This window comes from Arachis ipaensis, chromosome B05 (assembly GCF_000816755.2).
Source record: "Arachis ipaensis cultivar K30076 chromosome B05, Araip1.1, whole genome shotgun sequence".
Classification (NCBI taxonomy): Eukaryota; Viridiplantae; Streptophyta; class Magnoliopsida; order Fabales; family Fabaceae; genus Arachis; species Arachis ipaensis.
The window spans coordinates 43,813,365-43,822,453 of NC_029789.2; positions in this window are offsets into that span (position 1 = coordinate 43,813,365).

A 9,089-nucleotide genomic window follows, 5' to 3' on the forward strand; every position below is an offset into this window, starting at 1 on the left:
TTGCTCATGAAGAGAGATATGCTTGGTCGCTGATTATACCACACATCCTCATAGATCTAAATAGTGGGTGGATTATATGTCACCATATCCAATCCTAAAATCCAGATCTACTCAAGTGTGAGAAGGGATTTCAAGCATGGTTTCATGTTTCCTTTTTCAAGGTTCCCATGAAACCCATTTTGCATTCAACCTATTTTCCAAGATGATTGAACACTAGCATGAAGAACGAAATTCCTTCTAGAAAATCAAAGAAAAGATGAAGAGAAGAAGAAATTCACTATCATTAATCCATCAAATACAATAGAGCTCCCTCTCCCAATGAGAGAGAGTTTAGCTACTCATAACTTAGAGAAAAGTACAAGAGATGGAGAAGATGAAGTGTAAAAGTAAAGCTAACTATCCCCCTCTCTAACCCACTTGCCAACTACCCTTTTTCAGTACTCTCTAGGGGTATATATATTACTCCTATCACTAGAATAAGAAATTACAAAAGAGTAAAGAAAATTACAACTAAAAGGAAAAAGGAAAAACTCATAAAATGAACCATGTGCCTGGCGTGTGACTGGCGTTTGAGTGGCGTGCCATGCTTAGCTTCTCAGCGTGGCTTGGCGCGCCATGTCTGGCTCCCCAAGTGGCACGCCTTCTTCATTAACTAACCTGGCGTGCCACGCCTTCAAGCCCAAGTGGCACGCCCAGGGTTGCTTCTTTGCTTAATTAGCCTGGCGTGCCACGCCTTCGAGCTCAAGTGGCACGCCCAGGCTCTCTTCTTTGCTGGAAACTTGAACTAGCGTGGCACGCCCAGGTCTGGCGTGCCATGCCCATAATAAGCACTTCCTCCTTCCTTTCTGGAAAACAAAATTAGCGTGCCACACCCATAATAAGGCATGAGTGAGTTCCTCTGGCCGAGTGACTGGCGTGTCATGCCCAACATTCAAGTGGCGCGCCCATAGCTATCTTGTCTTGGCGTGCCACGCCTCAAGTTTCAAGTGGCACACCCAGTCTTCTTCTCCCTTGGGTGCTAGAGTTGGTGTGCCACGCCTTTGACATCAAGTGGCACGCCCTTGTTGGTGTGAACTTCTTCAAGCTTGGCGTGCCACGCCTAGAACCCAAGTGGCACACCCAAGACATGAGTAGAGTGGCGTGCCACGCCTTCAAACCCAAGTGGCACGCCCAGTGTTGAACCTTCAAGTCCCCTTTCTGGACCAATGAACTGGTATGCCATGCCTTCGAATCCAAGTGACACGCCCAGTGTTGACTAGGGAGTTGGCATGCCACGCTCCTTTTGTGGTCTTCAAAATTGCTCTCTGAAAAATATAGTTGGCGTGCCACGCCTGGCCCTGGCGTGCCACGCCCATGTAAAATCTCTTTGTCCCTTCTTTGGATTATGTAACTGGTGTGCCACGTCCATAGTGAGCTCCATGGACTTCTTCTTTGGAGATGATACTGGCGTGCCATGTCTTCGATGTCAAGTGGCACGCCCCTTAGAAATCTTTCACTTTGCCTTCTGGAATTGTCAACTGGCGTGCCACGCCTCTTGGCTGGCGTGCCTCGGCCATTCAAAGTGTGGGCGTTTGCACCAAGTGGCACGTCCAGTTCACACGCCCAGCATCCTTTTCTTGTTTCCTTCTTCTATTGTTGCTCTTTTTACCTGAAATTCAATGAAAACTCATTTCAAAGTAATGTACCATGATATTAACCATTTACTACATGAAATTGCATTGATTGAATGAGATTATGCTCTTTTTATGGTCTTTTTGGATAAGAGAAAGATGTAGATGATGCAAGTCATCACCCTTTATCCTTCGTTTTAATTTCTTATCACACTATGTCCGAATTGATTGATAATTTAGAGATTTTAATTAATCTCGTTTTCATTAACGAGTAACACCTATTGATTGAGATTGATTAAGCTCGGTTGACTTATCTCGCCATTAGAGGTTGACTAATTGGATTCGCTCTTATAATTGTCATGTCACGATTAGTGATACGAGAGTCGTTGATGTCCAATATTGATTGGTGATTTAGGATTATTAGTTGTTCTTATTTTCATTGACGAGTAAGACCTATGGATTAAGACTGACTATGCCTATTTGACTTTTTCCTGATGTTGGAGATGGCGAAGTAGGATTAAGTCTAGGTAATCACCTTATTTGTGGTCAATGACTTGATTACATGGTTAGGAAGTTTTGATTCTCAATCCTTGCCAAGAGTGTCTTTTAGCATTTATATTCCTTTAGTTGTTAGCTTTACTTTCTTGTAATTTAATTTCTTGTCTATTTATCTTCAACCCCCTTAATATCATAACTGATAATACGCACACCTCACTACAATTCCTTTTGAGAGGTGATTCGAGATCTAACACTCTCGGTTTTTATTGGTTTGCATTCGTGACAAACAAAATTAAACTCTGATTCGAGTCATTCATTGGTTTGGAACTATACTTACAACGCGATTTTTCTTTTTAAGAAATTCTGAACCAACTTTTAGCTCGTGTCACCTTCTTAGTACTAGAGATCACTATTGAATCAATTCGCTAAAATGATCTGTGTAGTTCAAAGGCTCCAAAATTTTAACACAAGAGTGTTGAGAAGTTCTAAAACTTAACAACTCAATTTGTAACTTATTCTATTTCTGATTTAGTTCAAAGATGTTATCTAATGTACAAAAACTATTCTTAGGTTTACAATACTGTAATATGAACTAAAATATAAAATGATAAATTGTCATGTACAAAAACTATTCTTAGGTTTACAATACTGTAATATGAACTAAAATATAAAATGATAAATTGTCTACATTAAAACATTGGGATCCTTTTTAAGAAAGAAGACTTCTAAAAGATAATTAAAAGTAAGAAAAACGCTAGAAGAAAATTTTTCACCACTTCGTTTTGCGTTCTATCTTCATTTTTTCTAGAGTTTAGGATCATATATATAGGATAGAGTGCATTAAATATCCGTTAGAAACCTCTGTTTCATTTTTGTCTCTTTTTTTCTCAAAGAACAGGTGATTTTTGCTTGCATTTATGTCGTTACCCTTTTAAGTAGCTTTAATTTATATTGTACTTTGCAGACGATGACAGAAAAACTACTTTGAAAAATGATTTAGTTTGTAGATCATTTTAAAACATTAGTTAAAACGCATGTTTCTCACATATTTCTGAGGTGAGCACTTTTGCGCTTTTAACTATTTTCACTTATGGAACACGGATGTTACTCCTAAGGTGAGCTGTCATTTGAGGTTGTACTTCTGAGGTGATATGTTTACTCATTCAATTTTTAAGGTTGTTTAACACTTTCTCAAGTTCAGTTTTTTCGTAGTTTATGTTAGAAACAAGAGACTGAGAGAGTAATCTGAAAAGTGTATTATTGAGTTGTGATCAAAGGTACAATATACAAGAGGTATTTATAGGTGCTAAATGAATTAAAGTAATAAAGACATAGAATCCTACAATTAATGTACAGATATACTATATAAATATAGACGATATTAATTGATCTAAATTGATTCTAATGATTCTCTAACATCCCCCCTCAAACTCAAGTGGGAGCTAAGGATACCAACTTGAGTTTGGATAACAAAGTCTGGAAACGAGTCGGGTGATGAGCTTTCGTCAAGATATCAGCAGTCTGATCTAGTGTTCCAACAGCAATGAGACGAACAACATCAATAAGGATACGTTGCCGAACAAAGTGACAATCAATCTCAATGTGTTTGGTGCGTTCATGAAACACGTCATTATGTGCGATCTGAATAGCACTGCGGTTATCACAAAAAATATCAGTAGGGGACGACTGAGGAGCACCCAAATCTTCGAGAAGCCAACGAACCGAGATAACTTTAGCAGTGGTGTCAGCGAGGGCACGGTACTCAGCTTCTGTGCTTGAGCGAGCAGTGAACGTTTGCTTCTTAGCACGCCAAGAAATGAGAGCGTCGCCAAGAAACAAACAGTAACCAGTAGTAGAACGACGATCAGTGGGATCACCAGCCCAATCAGCATCGGAGTAAGCCTGAAGAGACAAAGAGGAATGGGCAGAAAAATAAAGGGCATGAAATAGAGTGTCTTTGATGTAGCGAAAAATGCGTAGAACTGCCGCATAGTGAGTAGTACGGGGAGCTGACAAGAACTGGCTAAGTACATGAACCGGATAGGCGATGTCTGGTCGGGTGACAGTCAAGTAGACGAGACCACCAACTAACTGTCAATAGAGAGTCGGATTATCCAAAACAGTGCCATCCATAGGTGTAAATTGAACATTAGGCTCAAGAGAAGTAGACTCAGTGCGACTATCTGTAATCCCAGCGCGAGCAAGAAGATCTGAAGCATACTTAGCCTGAGAGAGATAGATTCCATCATCGGTGGAGATGACCTCGAGACCAAGAAAATACCTGAGAGAACCAAGATCTTTCATCTCAAAGGTACGGTGAAGTGAGGCCTTGAGATCAGAGATACCATCAACATCATCCCCAGTAATGATCATGTCATCAACATACAAAAGTAGAAAAATAACTCCACGTTCGCTTTTACGAATGAAGAGCGCATTCTCATGAGGGTTAGAAGTAAAACCAAGACTGCATATGGTAGTGCTGAACTTGTCAAACCATTCACGAGGAGTTTGCTTAAGTCCATAAAGTGCCTTGCGAAGGAGACAAACCTTATTAGAAGGACAAGGATATCCCGGAGGTAGTTTCATATAGACTTTCTTTTTCAAATCCCCATTAAGAAATGCATTCTTCACATCCATATGACTGAGAGACTATTTTTTAACCGCGGCAATGGCAAGAAGAGCTCTAACAGACGTAAGACGAGCGACAGGGGCAAAAGTCTCTTCATAATCAATACCATACTCTTGCGTACAACCTTGAGCAACCAAGCGGGCCTTATAACGGTCAATAGAGCCATCAGAGTGAGTCTTGATATGTATACCCATCTACTGCCCACAACTTCCTGATCAGAAGGAGGATCAACCAGATCCCAAGTGTGTGCTTTTTCAAGTGCCTGTAATTCTTCTTGCATTGCTTGTTGCCAATTTGGGTTTGAGGAGGCTTCTCTGAATGTCTTAGGTTCATGTTGATGAAGAATAGTAGAAAAGCAATGGTAATCAAGAAGATGAGGAGGTGGATTCCTTACCCTAGAAGAACGAGCGGGAGGAAGAGGCATGACGGTAGGAGCAGGATCATCGTCTGGTCTGGAATCATCGGGAGATGGAGAAGGCAGAAGAACAGGAGGCTGTGGAGGGTCACTCGAGATAGAATCTGTAGAATCATCACTAGGAAAAAGATCAACATTGGGGTTAGTAAACAAAGGTGACTAAGTAGTAGGAATCGACTCAAAGGATGAGAATCGAGAAAACATGTGGTGCTCCCAGAAGACAACATGACGAGATATACGAATACGTTTAGAGAGAGGATCCCAACAACGATAACCCTTGTGTTCAGTGCCATAACCAAGAAAACAACACATATAAGCCCGAGGTTCAAGTTTACTATGTTCATGAGGCTGAAGAAGAACAAAACATACACAACCAAAAACTCGAAGAGAACTATAATCTGGGGAGGTATGATAAAGACGCTCAAAGGGAGTAACATTACCAAGAACAGAAGAAGGGAGTCTATTGATAACATGAACAGCAGTAAGAACAGCTTCACCCCAAGTACGCTCAGGACACGAAGAAGAAAGAAGCATTGCACGGACAGAGTCAAGAATGTGACGGTATTTGCGTTCAGCTTTACCATTTTGTTGAGATGTACCAGGACAAGAAAACTCAAACAAAGTACCCTGTTCTGCAAGAAAGGCTAAGAGTTTGGAATCACGGTATTCCATAGCATTATCACGTCGGAAAACCTTAATGACCTTGGAAAACTGAGTTTTAATCATAGTAGCAAAGTTGATATAGATCTGAGGTAACTCATGGCGATTAGTCATCAAATAAACCCAAGTAAAACAGGAATAATCATCAATGAAAATGACAAAATATCGAGCTCCGCCCATAGAGGCAGTGGGAGCGGGGCCCCAAACATCAGAGTGAATGAGATCAAAAGGAGAGCAAACAAGAGATGAATTATTGTGAAAAGATAAAGCAAGTTATTTGGCAGTTTGACAAGAAATACAATCAAAAGATTCATTTGGAACCTGACCTAAAACACCCTGAGAGACAAGAGGACGCAGTTTTCCTAAGGAGGTGTGGGCAAGACGCTGATGCCATAAGTGGAGGGTAGAAGGGAGAAGAAGCAGCACAGAGATTTGGTACAGGAGGAATATGAAGATTCTCGAGTTCAAACAACCTTCCGACCTTACGTCCAGTCCCGATGATTTGTCCCGTCCGAGGATCCTGTACACGACAACCAGAAACAGAAAAAGTGACTTCAAAATCCATATCAACAAGTTGACCAACAGAAATAAGATTGAAGTTTAATTTGGGAATATAATAAGTATCAGGAAGATTAAGAGTTGACTGGGATATAGAACCCTTGTGTGTTGCGTGCAAGAGGGAACCATTTGCAGTATTGACATAAGGTCCATTTGTAGTGGTAGACATGGACGAGAAAATATTACGCAACGAAGACATGTGATTAAAGCAACCCGAGTCAAAGTACCATTTAGAATTACCTGGAGAGGTGGAAAAAGCAGCAGGGTATTACCAGAAACAGAGAGAAGACGCTGAAGAAGAGATGCAATATCAGAAAGAGAGACAGGAGACGAGTTGAGTGGACTAGGACGTGGTGGGCGAGTAGGACAGGCAGTAATTAAATGTCCCGAGAGCTTGCAGTAACGGCAGAATAGCTGTGAACAATGGTAGCTAAGATGACCTTTCTGGTGGCATGTGCGACATTCAACAGAAGGACAGTCGGGGAAGAGGTGCCTAGAACAGTTACAGTTTCGACAGAATTTACCCTTTCTATCAGTGGCAGCAAAAACATCTGGCTTTTCCATGATAGCAGTCACAAAGATCAAAGAGAGGAGAAAATGAGAAATTGGAGTGCAGAATCGGAAAGAGCTCACCAAAAAATCTTAGGGAGGGTCCACTTGTCTGCCACGTCAGCGAGACAAGGACACGTGGCGGCACCTAAGAGGAGGGAGAGAGACACGCTGGCAGCCAGGTGAAAGCGCGGGTTGGGTGTGCGCGGGTCGTCCGAGGCTCAGTTGACACGTGGCAGCGCGAGGATCGTCCGATTGGAGTCGAGATCCAACGGCTGTTGAACCTTCAGAAGGAGAAACAATGGAGGCGGGCAGCAGGATTCCGGCGGCGCATGACGGCGCGTCCGGTGGCTGATGGCGGCGATCTCGGCGGCGTTGGAAAGCTGACGAAGAAAAGAACACGATGATGCCGGAGGTGACGAACCAAAGCATCAGAAACAGATCGAAAAATGAGAGCAAAGAGGCACGGGTGGAATCTGGAAGGAAGATCAAACTGGTCGTGGCAGCGTCTTTCGGCGGCGCGTCTGGCGGCGGATGGCGGCGGTTCTGGTTGCGTTGGAATCACGGAGACAAGACGAACAAGATGGTTACAGGGGTGACGAACCAAAGCGTCGAAAAAGGAACGAAAAAAGATGCCAAAGAACACTGCCAGAAAGGAAAAAACAATGGGGCTATGAACTAATATTCATTGAAAAAAAAAGACCTAAGCTCTAATACCATGTTAGAAACAAGAGACAGAGAAAGTAATCTAAAAAGTGTATTATTGAGTTGTGATCAAAGGTACAATATACAAGGGGTATTTATAGGTGATAAATGAATCAAAGTAATAAAGACATAGAATCCTACAATTAATGTACAGATATACTATATAAATATAGACGATACTAATTGATCTAAATTAATTCTAATGATTCTCTAACAGTTTAGATATATTATCTAAAAAAATTCTCCGTAATTACACACTTATGTAAATGTTAGATACAAATTAATGAAATTATTAAAATATATTTAGGTTTATTAATTATCAAAACTCAATTTGAGATATTATGGAGCTAACAAACATAAAAAAAAAAATCAAGATGACTTGCGATTGATTTAATTCAAACCTATTAACCCTAATCTTTGAAAAAAACAAGTTCTAAAAATATTGTTTTGAATCCCAAAAAAGTTTTTGTCAAATCAATTCAAAATATATGATTTGAAAATATTTTAAACTTAGTTTAAAATATATTTCACTTGAGAGATAAATTTATTTTTAACTTTTGATAAAATTTCAAAGTTCTACAATTAGTATGTTGAATATTGTACTTTGGTCTTACTATCCTCCTTCCTTATATTATGTTATACAATGAGTAAAAACTTTAAATTTGTAATGCGATTCCTTTCATTAAGAAGTCTTCCTCCATTTGACAAAATTTGACATGCCAATTTGTCGGTTTCTCTTTAAAATTGAATTTTATTTTTGTTACTCATCAAGTAAATTTTTATTAACAAAATATATGTATATATATACATAAAAATTATTTGTCATATATTAAATATATATATGTTTTTCATTAAAACAAATACTCAAGAAATCAATTCATGCAATACCTTTCTGGATTGGAGAAGTATTATGGAAGGGAACAAATTCATTGAGAAACGACTATATTGGATAGTAGACTCAGGTGAAAATATCCGCATTTTCAATAATTTATGACTGTCTCCACAACACCCTTTTCACGTACTATTAAATTTTTAATCCTACCTGTCAAACTAAAATATAATATGGGTTAAGAAACTTCTCAGCATAATAGATGATGGAATCACTCTCTAGTGGAGAAAATTTTCACATCAGATAGTAATCACAGAATTCTCTCAATAATAATTGGAAGAGGACAAAATTGATGATTTCTAAATAAATTAGGTAAATAAAGCGTTGCCTCAGGCTAACAAGTTACTTACCGGTTCCATCGCCTATCAAATGAATTGTGCACTGAAATTAACCAATCTAAAGAACTGTGGCAAGATCTTTGAAAGACGAAAATCCTCCATAAAATAATTTTTTATTTCCATGGCATGCATTGTAAGAGCCCGATTTTACAACAAAAATAATTTTTGGGCATTCTACGACTAAAATTTGTAAAATCCAAAAATCTCAATTCACTTCGATTTGACGAGGCGGGTCTAG